General features: G+C 45.2%; 1 long non-coding RNA gene across 2 annotated transcripts in view; it reads right to left on the bottom strand.

Moving 5' to 3' along the window:
* Positions 1 to 14,517, bottom strand: part of LOC138504057 (uncharacterized) — a 73,172-nt gene extending 58,655 nt beyond the window's left edge. For both annotated transcript variants that reach the window (XR_011279762.1, XR_011279763.1), the window contains exon 1: positions 14,347 to 14,517. This is a non-coding gene — a long non-coding RNA (uncharacterized lncRNA). The remainder of the gene's footprint in view (positions 1 to 14,346) is intronic.

The raw sequence follows: 14,517 nt of genomic DNA, 5'->3' as shown, positions 1-14,517 counted from the left end.
AGAGTTTAAAATGAGCCTTCTGACAAACGAGAGACCTGGTCAGCCATAGTTAATAAGGTCGAGATTTTTACGCCTAGATCTTTCACCACAGAAACAGGCAAGGGAAAGTGGTCAAAGCTTTCGGGCCAGAAGTCGAGGGTCCAGAACAATGAGGGTGAGGTTGTGCCCACCACCAACTCCTCAGTTTTTCACTATTCAGTTTAAGCCAATTTGCGGCCATCTAGTCACCAACTGCCTTTAAACAACTCCTCAACCAATGAGCAGTCTCCGGATGCGTCGAATTCAACCGCACAATAATTTGTGCATCATCAGCATAAGAATAACACAGAAAACCATGTGCGTGGATTATACCAAGAAGTGGCTGAATGTATAAGTTGAACAAAGTAGGGGACAATTAAGAGACCTGGGGAACCCCACACAACAGGGGGATAGAATAAGAAAAAGACAGAGGGAGGGACACCAATTGGGAACATCCCGCCAGAAAGGAGGAGAACCAGGCAAGCATTTGCCCGGACAGACCGACCAAAGAGAGCCGGGCAATCAAGGCAGGTGTTAAAGAAATCATGGTATCCCTTAGGGAAAAACAAAATCAATTAAGGTACTGAACCAGTTTGGCTAAGTTCATTCCAGATTGTACGGGGGAATGCTTGAAGTGTGGGAGCCCACAAGCAGATGCCTTTCACATTTATTGGTCTTGCCCCCGGTCATGGCATTCTGGTATATGGTGGTCGGGCCTTAGAAGTCATAGTGCATATTCCGCCCTTAGTCACTCCACTCAAATACTTGTTCTGGGATATTGGAAAAGTCTCAGACTACGAGGAGACTGTTCAATGTTGCATATGCAATTGGGAAAAAGTGCATATTAAAATGTTGGCAGTCTAAGAATGCACCTAGCCTTGAGGATTGGCTGTTGGAACTAACTTACGTCAATGAATGTGAAGAGAGATTTCTTTTATCCGTTTCCTCGACATGCCGCCCTAAAGCTATCTGGGCTCCTTTCAGAAACAGATAGTACTTGATGTACACTTGTAAACTTCACTGTTGATGTTTAACTGTACATATACTAAGCACCAAGATTACGTAATTGTATAGGGGTACCAGACCCCCTCCCCCCCGCCGTGTACAGATAACATGATAGGCAGATCAATGGTTCCAGTATTGCAGAAATCAGAATTATAGTGCCTTTATTTTTAGGTAATGAAAGTGCATGTGGCGCAGCGCATATGTGGGTTAGAATGACCTAGGAAGTGAAGAGTGCTTCAAGTACTACACACATCATAAATATGTAAAAATATATTATGAAAAAGAGATGCAAAGTAAGAAAGGAAATATTGACTCTCCGTTGGAGTGCACAGTAGGCAGACTGGGATATATTTCAAAATGGATGCCAAGGCACAAAATGGTGTCTAGCTTTAGGGCAGGTGTGAGAGAACCCCGACTCATGCTGATACAGTAGAAGATTTTTGGCAGCATCTCGCTGTGAAATAATTAGGTCTGGAAGGTTGAAATTTGGCACTTGCCAGGAAAATAAGACAAGGGTCATATTGAGAAGGGCATGATGTACTTTTGAAGACCAATTTGACAAGATCAGCTGCATTACTTGGCACCAAATAAATCTCATTTGTTTTTCCACGGTATGAGACACTGACTAAACTTGGCAGAACCTCGAAGAGTAGATAAGATTTGACAAGTGATGTGATTATAATTGGCAGATGAAGAATGATGTTATTATGTTCAGCCAGGTTTAAAAATGCCTATCGGTCTATGCGTCAGACAGCAAGGGTTTGCCAACTATGAGCTAATGTGGGCTTGGTGAGTAACAGATAAGCCACCCAATCAAAAGATAGGTCTTCCCTATCAGATATATGTTCTGACAAGGGAGTAATTTGCATGAGGGTGTTGCATCATTCAACTAGGCCTATAAAAGCAGGGGAAGGCAGAATGACTGCTTTTCCAGAAGTGCCTTGTAACCGCAACTAAACAAAAGACTGCTATGAAAAACCATCTGGGCATCCGTACCTTTGTTCCTGTCTCTGAGTCAGATTTCCCAATGCCAGAAAGCTTGACGGGATGGAAAAGGACCCCCTGTACACAATTGTGAATGACTTTGCTTAATACATGGCCATTGAATAAATAACGTTTAAAAAAATAAAACCGTGACCGCCCCCACAGAAAATGTTCAGTAATTGCAGGGTATAGTACCCTATAAATGGGCAGAAACCAGCATTAGGTATTTGGGGGTCCAGATTACTGGTTCTCTGGGTGCTTACCTTGCCAACTACCCACCTTTAGCGGGAAAGCTGCACCAGCTGCTGGCGGAATGGGTGTCCTCATAAATATCATGGATGGGGGAGGATAAATGTCCTTAAAATTGTGATTTTGGCAAGAATCCTGTACTTTGTCACAGCCCTGCCAGTGGAGGTTCCCCAAGGTTTATCCAGGACCATTCAAATACATGTGGGGTCATTTAAGAGAACCGCTGACAAGAGAACCAGGGTAGCTACGCACATGCTAATGTCTCCCAGAAGCAAGAGAGGGCTGTGAGCGCCAAACTTCTGCCTCCCTTTCCTTGCAGCTCAAATCAGAGCGAGCCGGGATTGATTCAGGGGCGATTGCGTGAAGGTCTGGTGTTGAATTGACAAAGCAGTGGTAGACTCGCTGCTGGACAAGGTGTTGTGGCAACCCAAGGGGGACTGTAGCAGGATAGGGGCCCTAGTGGGGGACTCGTGGTATGAGCTGGTGCAGAGGTGACCACCTTCCCCTCCCTGCAGACATCACGGTTTAGGAATCCCCAGTTCACACCGGGTATGGAAAAGGGTGCCTTCAATGGGTGGAGGCGGCAGGGTGCCGCAAACTACGCGGCTTCTTCCCGGGTCAGGACATGAAATCTTTTGCACAGTGCAAGTAGGACTTTGGGCTAGATGACGGGGAGAGGTAGCACTACTCTCAACTGAGGCACTGGCTTATGAACCCAATGGTCAGGCCAGCAACCACCAGGGAGGCCACACCCTTTGAACGGTTCATAACGATAGACACAGGGACAGGCATTGGGCAGGAGCGTTCTATGTGATTATAGCAAAAAGGGCAAGGAGCCAGGCATGGCACTATAAGGAGCAATGGGAAACTGCAATGGAGCAGTCGCTGGCGGGGGAATTTTGGATTCAGTTATGGGCATGGGAACTTTGCACTCAGTTATGGGCAGATATCCCCAGGCTCACACAGGCCATCCAGATTCAGGAGATGTTGGTTAAAATAATGGTCCAATGGCATCTCACCTCAGAAAAACTACATACATTCTAACCAACTATATCAGCGCTCTGCTGGAGGGGATGTGGGGAACTGGGATTGTGGAAGCATATCTGGTGGGAATGCCCAGTCATGCAGCCTTATTGGGACATGACCTGTGCAGCAATGAATAGTATTTTTGGGAGTCCGATGCCAGACAACACAAGGATGGCCATCCTGGGAATGGGTGGGGATCTGGAAAATCCACCCTCGAAAACTCAAAGACAGACATACATCATCCTGATAGTGGGGGCAACGCTTGTGGTAGCAGACAAATGGGAACAAAAAGCTTCCCCCACAGAACACAAATGGGTTAGTAAAATCAGGAACTTTGTGGCACTATAGTGGGTGACCTATTTGATTCAAGGGGATCACCAAAGGTTTCTCTCAGACTGGGACATCATCCTGCATCACCTGCAGTGGTATTCACAGGCTGCATGTACTGCACTTTCCCCTCTCCCCTTCTCCCAGTCCCCCCCTACCCTTGCACATGCGCGATCTGAATGACACTTGGCCTAGTAGGATCGTTGTCTGTCTCCCCTTGTTCCCCCCCCCCACACACACACACACACACCCCCCCTCGTCACGCCTTGAAACTCTTGTGTATAGGCGCATTACAAATGCCATATCATGGTGCCTGAGGAAAATGAAATTGCTGGGCAAAGGCACCTTCACAGGAAACTGGGAGGAGACATGGCTGAAGTTTCTAGGGGGGACGAGGACTGGGGGCTCTCAAATGGCACAAGGGCCTGTACAATGGCTGGCGAGAGATCTGGCAACTCACAGAAACTTGAGACCGGGAGCCATCTACATAGTCTATGTACTCGGGGGCAGGGGAGGAACAGGACTGGGTGAATTGTTAGTTACATGTCTTAGGATCAAGAGAGGAAGAGGGGAGAAGGTGGAGCGCGAAGGTATTGGGGGGGGGGGGGGTTATATGTGTTCTTACTGTTGAAAATGCAAATAAAATACTTTTCTTTAAGTGCATTGTTACTGTGCTGCACGCACCAGCCAAAATCAGCTCCCTGACCCAGAACAAACCCAACCATTATTTGACTCCACATTCACTCGCTTATTCACACACAGCATTCACTCACTCATTGCATGAGAGGATCAAAAGTGACCCACTCATACATTTTATATCCCCCCTGCACCTTTTACAAATAGGCACTGGGAAATTTTTTTTGCCTGTGATTTGAAAAGTGCACCTCTTTTGAAAATCGGGATTTACTTGAAAATGCCCATAACCCCCTTTCCACCCTCTTCCTTGCGCAGTTGGTGGGAAAAGAGCACCTCAATGTGCACAACTATGATACAAACATTTAAATGCCCTTTGTGCAAGGTTAACCACCTTTTCGGTGCTAGTGAAGTGAATGAGCATCCCATCAGTTGCAAACACATTTTGAAAATTGTGGCACGATATTCTTTACAATGTACATTAATTTCTGGGAGTGTGGTTCGAGGTGAATTAGGAATGGGAAAGGACCCACAAGAAGGGTCATGGGTGTTTTACTGTTTCTGCAGTCATTATCTCCAGATTTGCTCATGAGCAGGTATTATGTTAAATACCATTTGCTCCAGAGCAGATACTATGACTGGAATCATTAGCCCCAGAGTATGTACTGTGCAGAGCAAGTATTGTGTCTGTAGTTATAAGCCACAGGGTAAGGTATTCTGTCATACGTAACAAATTGGCAAGTACTGTGTCTTGAATCCATAGCCCAGATGAGGTGCTGTGTCTGCAATTATTTGCCCCAGGGCAGGTATTGATGTAGCTGATTAGCAGGTACAACGTACTGTATCAGAAGCCATTTGCTCCAAGGGAGGTATTGCGTCTGCACTCTAAGGCTCATCACATCCTCTGGCTGGAGCGAATGAGACGGTAGTGTCTGCCGATATTCATCGGGGTGTTGTTTCTGTGTCTGCAACCATTAGACCTATAACAGATACTGGGTCTGCAGTTATTATCCAGAGAAGGGTCTTTAGACCGAGAGAAAGTACCAGATCTGTAGCCAATCGCCATGGGGAATCATTACTTTCAGAGTAGGAACTGGAGACAATACACGTCTGCAATCATTACCCTGCGCAGGTATTATATATGTAGTCACACCAGAGCAGGGTCTGTGTAGTAGCCGCACAGCAATTACTGCATCTGCAAGCATTCCAGAGTCTGCACTGTACTGTAAATGAGCTTCAGAGCAGCTACTGTGTCTACGATACAAACAGGCTGCCCTGTGTAATTTCAAAACCAGATGTTTAGAAAGTCACGTACTTACAATGTTTAATTTCAACATGTGATAAGTACAATACAACAAATGACAGCGTCAATATGCATTTCCAGAGGTTGCAAAAGGGTGCTTCTTGCCCACAAGTTAATGGATGCTAAAAGAAATGCAGATAAAATTCACTACAAGAGCTGGATCGCATGCACTCAACTGATGTTAACGGATTATCAATCACACATTTAAAGTCCCTATGAGACCCGATACCATTGTGTGCTTGTTTAAAAGTTTGCCGACACTTTCTGAAATACCTTTACGGCGTCATGACATATTTCCCATATTTCTGTTAAGTCGTCGTGATTTATTTATTCGCATTTGTTTAGCGCACAGGCAGCCCAGAGGGCATCGTGGCACTTGTTACAGATATGAAAATGACTTGTTGTATATACAGTGAAGTCATTACTTAGTTGCAAGCGAAGAGTAGTAGATACAGGAGAGGAGGAGAAGAGAGTAAACGACGCGAAGGAAGAGGAATTAGTTAAACAAGGTTGTTTTCAGTTTTTTTTCGGAAGGCAGTGAGGTTTCTGCTCTGAGCGTGCTAGGTAGTGCATTCCATAGCTTAGGGGCAATGTAGGGGAAACTTATTCCACCTGCTCTAGCTCGATTGATGCGTGGGACCCCAAGTTGGTTGGTGTGGCATTGCCTAGTTGGTCTGGTGGAGTGTGATCTGGCTAGCGTATCAGACCGGTATGAGGGTGCAGACAGGTTGATACATTTGTGTGCAGTGGTAAGTATTTTGAATGTAATGCGCCCTTTGACAGGTAGCCAGTGTGCTGCCTTTCTGGCTTGCGCGATGTGGTCCTTTTTTGGTATATTGAGAGCTGCTCTTAGTGCATTATATTATTCTGTGTTGTTTGGAGTTTATTGAGATTGGAGTTGGAGGTGCCAGCCAATAGCGCATTAGAATAATCTAGTTTGGCTCCAAAGGTGGCTCTGGCAATAGAAAGGCAGTTATCTTTGGTTAGGAAAGGTTTGATGGCATTAATGAGCTTAGTGCTCAGGGCGGAGGCAGAAACAATGGAGTTGACTTGCTTGTCCATGGAGAGTGAGGCGTCAATGTGGACTCCTGGTGTTTTAACAGAAGGTAAAACTGGGATGACACAATTGTCTATGCAGAAGTTGGTGTAGAGTGGGTCGAGGTTCGTGAGAGTGGATTTTTGACCAAGGATGAGAGTTTCGGTCTTATCTCCGTTAAGACATAGGCCGTTCGTGGCCATCCATGCTTGGATGGTGGCGTATATATTCTGGAGGGTGGCTGCGTCCTGATGGTAGAGTCCTGTGAGTGGGAGGAGCACTTGGGTATCGTCAGCGTAGTTGGTGTATGTGATCCTAAGTGCGTCCAGTAGATCAAAGAGAGGTTTGGTAAAAAGATTATAGAGGGTAGGAAGCCATACATGAGCCCTGAGGGCCTCCATACCTGATGGTGGTAGGCTCTGCGTTTGCTATATTGGAAAACACTTCATCACTCTTCCTTCAAGGAAGGAGGTGATCCAGTTTGTGGCTTGTTTGGAGAAGTGTGCGGCCTGAATGAGATGGTTCGTGAGGATGGCATGATCGACTAAATCAAATGCCGCAGAGAGGTCTAGGAGGAGCAGAAGGGCCGGCTTACCTTTATCTAGAATTAGGGTAATTTGGTTCTTCAGATCTAGTAAAGCGGTTTCAGTGCAATGACCTTTGCGGAATCCGGACTGCATTTTACCTAGGACGGAGTTGTTTTCCAGGTAGGACTGCATCTGCACGTGTGCAGCTTTATCTAAGATTTTTAGAAGAAATGGAACCGTTGCAATGGGCCGGTAGTTGTTAGGTTGGGCAGGGTCCAGGGTTGGTTTCTTTAAGAGCGGGCACACCCACGCCTCTTTAAGGCTGTCAGGGACTTTGCCCGTCTTGAATTAATGAATGCTGTGATGATCGGTGCAAGGGGTGCCGCACACTCTTTAATGATGTTGGGGTGGCATATATCGCCTTTGCATTGAGATGGTTTGAGCTGTTTGAGGATGTGGAGAGCATCTGATTCGGTGATTGGAGAAAAAATAAATTTGGAGGAGTGTTTATCTTTAGAGGCATTGACGGAGAGGGTCTGTTGGGGGTGCAGAGCCTTGAAGCGTTCTGCTATTTTGTTTTGAAGCGCTGTTTGGATGCTATTGCACCAAGCTTCCCAATCTCATCTGTACAGATTTGGGGGGGGGGGGGGGGGGACGGTGAGCTCTTTAAAGATGGTGAAAAGCTCGTTTCGCCTTAAATATGGCACTTTTGCACTTTTTAGAAATACAAAGAAAGTCTACTTTGGTGGCATCACAGGGATTGGCCTTCCACGTTTTGAGGGCATGGCGCATACATAAGTCCTCCGTGAACCAGGAGTTGGAGTGAAACAATTTTTTTTCAAGAGGAGCTGCGGCGTTGATGGCATGGGTGAGGGTGTCTTTGAAGATCTCTGCTAGAATGTTGGGGTCAGAGGAGAAAGGAAGTGCTAAGCAGGGGTTGTTGAGAAAGGGATGTATATTGTCTGCTGTATGTTTTTTGGCACTTCTGGCTAGCTTGGCCGGTGCGGGTATTATTGGTTTGGAGTATAAGGAAATGGGGATGCAGAATTGAAGGCAGTTGTGATCAGACCATGGAAGGGCTGTGTTAGAGTTGAGGGTGGAGACACAGTTGTGATCTGCCACCCAATCTAAGATGCAGCCTTTATTATGGGTCGGGGCAGTACGTATCTGTGTGAATCCTAGATCTGGGAGGTTTCTGGTGAGAGTGGTAGCTGCTTTGTCAAGTTTGTTATTGTATCCAAGGTTTAGGTCTCCTAGGAGCAGTGTTTTTGAAGTTTGTTTGATGTTTTTTCCAAGGAGATGGTTGACTATGCCTGTGAAGTTATTGACAGGGCCGGGGGGGGGGGGGGGTCTATATATGACATGAATGTTTACTGTATCTTTAGGGGAGAGGGTAAGTTTGGCTGAGAGGATGTCAGTAGTGTCTTCCCCGGTGGTGGGAGTCTGTCTTTAGGCTAGGGTGTCTTTAAAAATGAGTGCAACCCCACCTCCCGTTTTAGCTAATCTGTCCTGTCCCAAGATCGAGTAACCTGACGGTACAGCTAGGACCTCTACGTGCTTAGGAGGGAGCACTCCATGCCGTTAGTGTTTCAAAGTGCCATGTACATTTAGGTGCCAATGGTTTTGTTTTTCCTATTTTAATTTGGTTGCAGCAACAGCGGATCTTTGTGTGTCTTCTTGGCTAGTAATATCTTCTCCATCCCAGCTCCCCTGCCCCCAACCAGAAGTGATTTATGGCAATGCCCTGCACGCTGAGGGGATTTCAGGGCAGATGTTTTTTCCAAATTCAGCTGCCAGCAGCAAGTCAGATTATACGCCATCTTTCTTCACCCATATCTACACAACACAGCTTTCAAAACAGAAATGAGCTCATCCAGTTGGATGCCTCCTGCGCTGGGGGCGATGTTAATGTTAAAACATATTTGTACTGCGCACTATCACCACCAGAGGGGTCCCCTGGTGCTCTGAAAACAAGGGGGGGGGGGGGGGAAGAGGGGTAAGGTGTGTTAGTAGGACAAATTTTGGAGAAGAGCAAGAAAGCTGTGAAGTACTGCTGGCAGCTTCAGTTCGGTTAAAAATGTTCGCCGAGCATATTGGCGCGTTATTCAGTTCTGAGTCCGTCGTTTGCTGTTGTTGGGGAAGGGGTCGGTGTGGTTGTTGCGGCATGGTGAAGTGCGTGCGGTTTGCTGCAGCTTTAGAGATGTTGGAGGGGCAGTGAGGCTTTTAGTCGTTTTTGTGGTTGGTTAGTATCCTTGTTGTTAGGAGAGATGCATATTTCTATTGAGTTTCCTTCTTGATTTAAAGAAGGTTGTTTCCTTTCGGAAATTAAGTTTCAGCATGGTAATGCTGTCTAATCTCAAGTCGTTATGCTAAATTAGCTACTTTCGTGTTTCCATCTTTGTGATTGGCCGGCCGTTTTATCATAATTTGTCTTTTCTGTAACCTGGTATTGGATTTATTACCTGTGAGCTACGCCCGTATTCTAGGCCCTTTCTGAGCAGGTAAGGTTGTTGGTAGTGTTGGGCACGTACTCTAATTTCTATCCTAATGGGGTTGTTGCTTGTGTTCTATTCCACCCAGCGTCGTCTCTCTTGTTCTTGTAGGGGTTTCCCCTTAGTCGGTCCTGGGTGTTGTCTGTGCTATCTTATTTTCTGTCAGTCTGTTCTTTGTGGTTCCCGTTTGATTATTTTTGGTTGCTACAATTTGTTTCCTTGTGTTGAAAGCCAGGCATTTAGAAGTGTTCTAAATTTTAGGTGGTCCTGCTTCTTTCGGGAGGTTTTTAGGTGGGAGAAAGAGGATCCCCTGTGTTTTCTTGATGTATGGTTTTTGTTCCAGGCAGATTTCATTGCTTGGTCTGAGGAGTCTTGTTGGTTTGTAGATTGTTATTTTCTTTTGTAGGAATTCTGTTCCTTCCTGTGTGTTAGGCAGTTTGTATGTGATGAGATGCTTTATTGGGAGCCAGTGTAGTATTAGTGCTGGGGCGATGTGGTCTCTTCTGGATAGTTTGAGGAGTCTGGCTGCTGCATTTTGGATGTTATAATTTCTTCAGGAGGCATTCCGGCATCCCAAGGTAAATGCTGTTTGCATAGATGATTCTTAACATGAGGAGGGTGACAATTGCCCGTGTTTTGTGGGTGAAGGAGAGGAAAGGTAATATTCTTCTTCTTGTGTGAAGAAGGAAGAAACAATTAGTGCATTTACTTGTGGTTCTAAGATTATGACGTTGTCCATTAGGACTCACAGGTCAGTGGGGAGGGGGTTCCCAATTCCGTAGGCCGTGGAATGTAGGTGTGCTCTTGGTTTTTGGATATAATGATGATTTCTGTCTTTCCAGGGTTGATTTTCAAGTTGTTGGCGTCCATCCAGTCAAAGATTTCTTTTAGACATTCTAGAGTTGAGTATCAGCTTGAGAATCTTCAATTTTGTAGACGATTTGAGGGTCATCTGCGTAGTTGTAGCATGTAATGCTGTATTTTTTGAAGATGCCGATTACTGGAGTCTGGTAGATGTTGAAGTAAAGTGGTGATAAGTGAGGATCCTTATGGTACTCCACAGTCGTTGACTCGTGGAGTAGATTTGAAGGGTTTTATCCATACAGTTTATGTATGGTCTGCTAGGAATGATTTAATCCAGAGTAGTGCCATGTCCATTATACCTATATCTTCCAATCTTTTGATCAGGGTGTTGTGGCTTACTGTGTCGAAGGTTGCATAGAGGTCAAGCCAAGCTTGTGTTGGAGTCTGCGTTTGTTTTTGGGTCATCCCAGAATGATAGTAGTGCCGATTCTGTTCCTCTCGCGGATCTGAAGCCAACTTGCGGTTGATCTAGCAAGTGGTATTTTTCTGCATGTTCTTAGATTAATTTGTATACGTATGTTTCTATGAGTTTTGCCGGGTAGGCAATGTTTGAAATCAGTCTGTAGTTCAAGGGGTCTTCCACGTCACCACTTCTGGTTTTTAAAAGTGGTCTGATATAAAGGATCGTGGTACTGTCCCTGTTGTGAGCGACAGATTTAAGATGTTTCTGGAATATTCGAATGGCGTGCCTTGTGCCAGGATTGATTTGTAGAGGTCAGGGGGGAAGGGATCCATGGGTGATCCTGCTTTCTTGCTTTGTTTTACCAGCTTGATGAATGTCTCTACTGATATTTCCAGGAAGTTTTGGAGCTTGTGCTGTAGCTCCTCGTCAGGTCTGGTTGGTTGAGTGTTAGGGTTGGTCGGTCTTTTTTGCAGGATTTGTCGGATGTTGTTGATTTTGTTTTTGAAATGATCTGCCAAGTCGTTGCATAGTTTGTGAGGGTATTGAGTGTTGCCACAACCTAGTGTGTTTTTTTTTTATTTCTTTCATGATGTTGAACATTTCTTTTTGTGTGTTGGTGGCATTGGAAATTCTGTCCATCATAATGCCTTCTCTTTACCTTTTGAATTTCCTTCTTATGATTGGATTTTTTTCTGGAACGTTCTTATCTTCGTTGTATCCTTTCCTCCATTCCAATTCCAGCTTCTTATTGTTCTTTTTCATGATGCTTAGTAGTGGGGGTGAACCATTTTTCCATTGCTCTTTTTCTTGAAGGGGTGAATGGTTTTTCTGGGGTGATTTTTTCGATAGTCTCTGCAATCTATTTGTGGAGTAGCTCTTACTTCTCCAGTTCTGCTGTTCAAGGTCTCTCCAGTTATTCCATTAGGTTGCTTGCTTTGACAGTTTTCCAGTTTCTTTTTGTGGTGTTTGGGATCTTGAGGGGCTGGATGTTGACTTGAGTTGGTAGCGTGGTCACGAATGGAATGATGAGGGGGTCGTTCCAGAGTATTTGTATCGGTGGTGCCGTGGTGATAAGGTTTTTCTTGGCAAAGATTGCATCAAGGTTGTGTCCTGCCATATGTGTGGCCTCTTAAATTGCTGCAAGTTTCATGGTTTTTAGCTGCCCAATTAGTGAGTTTTGAGGGTTGGCATGTTTTTCTTCAAACCAAATGTTGAAGTCCCCCAGGATTATTAGGTGTTTGTGATTGATGACTAAGTTGGTGATGGCTTCTGTGTAGTTGTCGAAGGTAAGTCGGTGGTCTGTATACCAGTATGACTTTAATGGTCATTTTTGATTCACCGTAGGTGTAGGACCATGGATTTGCAGTTCATGATATGAAGGGGTTTGTCTGTTTTTACTTTCAGTTGTTCTTTGAATGCTATTGCAAGTCGTCCTGCTTTTTTGTTTTTCCTGTTTAACTGAAGCCATTTGAAGTTGGCGGGGGCTTTGGAGTGTGATTTTGTAGTTGTCATCTAGCAATGTTTCTTTGATGAATAGGATGTTGATGCTGTTGTCGCACAGGAGGTCGAAGATCTCTGTCGAGTGTTTTGACACGGATCTTACATTTATTTGGTTGCAGTGATTTAAAAAAGGTATAGTTTGGTTTGTGCTTTATTATCAGCGTTGTCTTCCGATTGGTGTTAAGATTTCCTTCCAAGTGGATGTTGAGGTGTTGGTACAGTTATGTCTGAATCGTTGAAGGGCTCTTCTTAGTTCAGTCTTGTGTTTTTGTTTCCATCCATCTAAGATTTGTGGCTATCGAGCGGAGGGTCCTCTTTTTTTGGTGATGTACGGGGTTAGACCGTTAATTATGTTCTTGTTGTCTCTAGCGTTGTCTGTTCTTTTTCTGCATGGTGCTGTTCGGTTGTTTTTTTCTTTCTCGATTTGTACGTTGGGGTAGATAGGTATGGAGTTTGGTATAGGGCTTTCTTGTTTCTCTCGGTGCTGGTTATGTTATCGTTCTGGCCTGTGGGAGTTTGTTCTGCAGTTGTGAGTATTTGGTTATGTTCAGTTGGGTTTGTTCTTTCTGCTCTTTGTCTTTCCTTTGGTCCAATTAGTTTGTGGCATTTTGAGATTAGCGTTTTTTTTATATATGTGCCGCCACCAGAGCAGGGGACGAGCGCGGCGGGCTATGGCAGCATGAAGTTCCCTTGGCATGATTTTTGTAACTTTTACAACCTTTACGAGGTGAGGGGGGGCTCTGATTTGAACATTGCAGGGAGATGTGCCTAACTTTAACACTCAGTGCTGCCAGGCAGTGCATTGAGCTGTACCGGTGAGCTGGGGGGGGGGGGGGGGTGGTGGCCACAAAACAGGAAATAAACAAACACAGCCTGGACGTGTACTTTTCTTCCTGTTGGTGCCGCTAATGTTTTCCTGCCTGGTAAGGTCCCCCTGCACGGCGTCTCTGCCCACCTTAGGGGCCATATGGCAGAGGAGGCGAGCAGGGATGGAAGCACACATTGCTGGTGTTGTATGCTATCCAACCCCCCCACCCCCCACCTTCCCACCAAGCAGTGGCAGAGCTGGATATCATACAAATCCGGCCCCTCTGCCGCGTCATGCCTCAGGCCTGACAAGGCTTTACCAAGCCCCAGGGAAGCTGGGGGGCTCAGTGACCAAATCTTCGCTGGGCTCCTTGCACCAGCCATCACTCGCACATTTCCTGGCTCCATTTGCTCATCCCATTTGTTTTCTTCTGCCCTGAAAGGGACACCACGGGAATCAATGGGCCATGAACATCACTGTAGCAGGGAGGGTGGGGGATTCACTGTTGAAAGGAGGCATTCTACATGATGGGCACATTGTCCAAATGTGCATTTTACACGTTCATAGGAAAAAAGTAATTTCCAAACTCAAAACACTGCTGAAACTTGCGTTCACTAATTTGAGAGGTTTTTTTTTTTTTTTATTTGCCAGAGCCCCACACCAATTAATCTGTGTGCCCCTTGCTTCACAGGTTGTATTTATAAAGTTGTTACGTCTATCAAACTAACTGGTTAATCACAAATAAATGCTTCTGTTGTGCTGACAGCAGTTATTAAGAAATTAAACTCGGTTCATGGGTGCCAACTTTTGGTTTGGACTACAGAGGCGGAAATACCCCAACCCATCCCTTGGCCAAACCCATTTTATAGCACTTTTTTTTTTTAAATAAGTAATTGCAAAAAAAATCATTCCAAAGTTTTGCATACATTGTGTTTTGGTTAAATTCAACCTTAAACACATTAAAAGTAACAATATATCAATACACACAATTATATGTTGCATTTATAACATCTCAGTATCGGTCCGTCAACCTGCTGAGCTTCCCCGGTAGCCATCTACTATACAGCGAGTATGCATCCCTATATGTACTAAAAATCAATGCATTACCAACAGTACTTTGGGTGCACCACCATCATATAAGTGATTTAAAGTGGAATGCATGCATGCATACCTTCCTGCTGTAGGTGCCAGGCCTCCACCTGCATGGGGCACCATATGTTGCAAAGAAGCCAGGGGCCCTTGTGCCTGGCATGGCAGCCGCGGCAGAGACTGCAGCTACTTCAGCGATGTCACCGAACTAATGATTGAATGATCGGAATGCCAGCAGGCTGGACTTCTCAAC

This window comes from Ambystoma mexicanum, chromosome 11 (genome assembly GCF_040938575.1).
Source record: "Ambystoma mexicanum isolate Mex_15411 chromosome 11, UKY_AmexF1_1, whole genome shotgun sequence".
Lineage (NCBI taxonomy): Eukaryota > Metazoa > Chordata > Amphibia > Caudata > Ambystomatidae > Ambystoma > Ambystoma mexicanum.
Note: the sequence above shows the minus strand (reverse complement) of the source record. Positions and strands in the feature narration are given on the sequence as shown.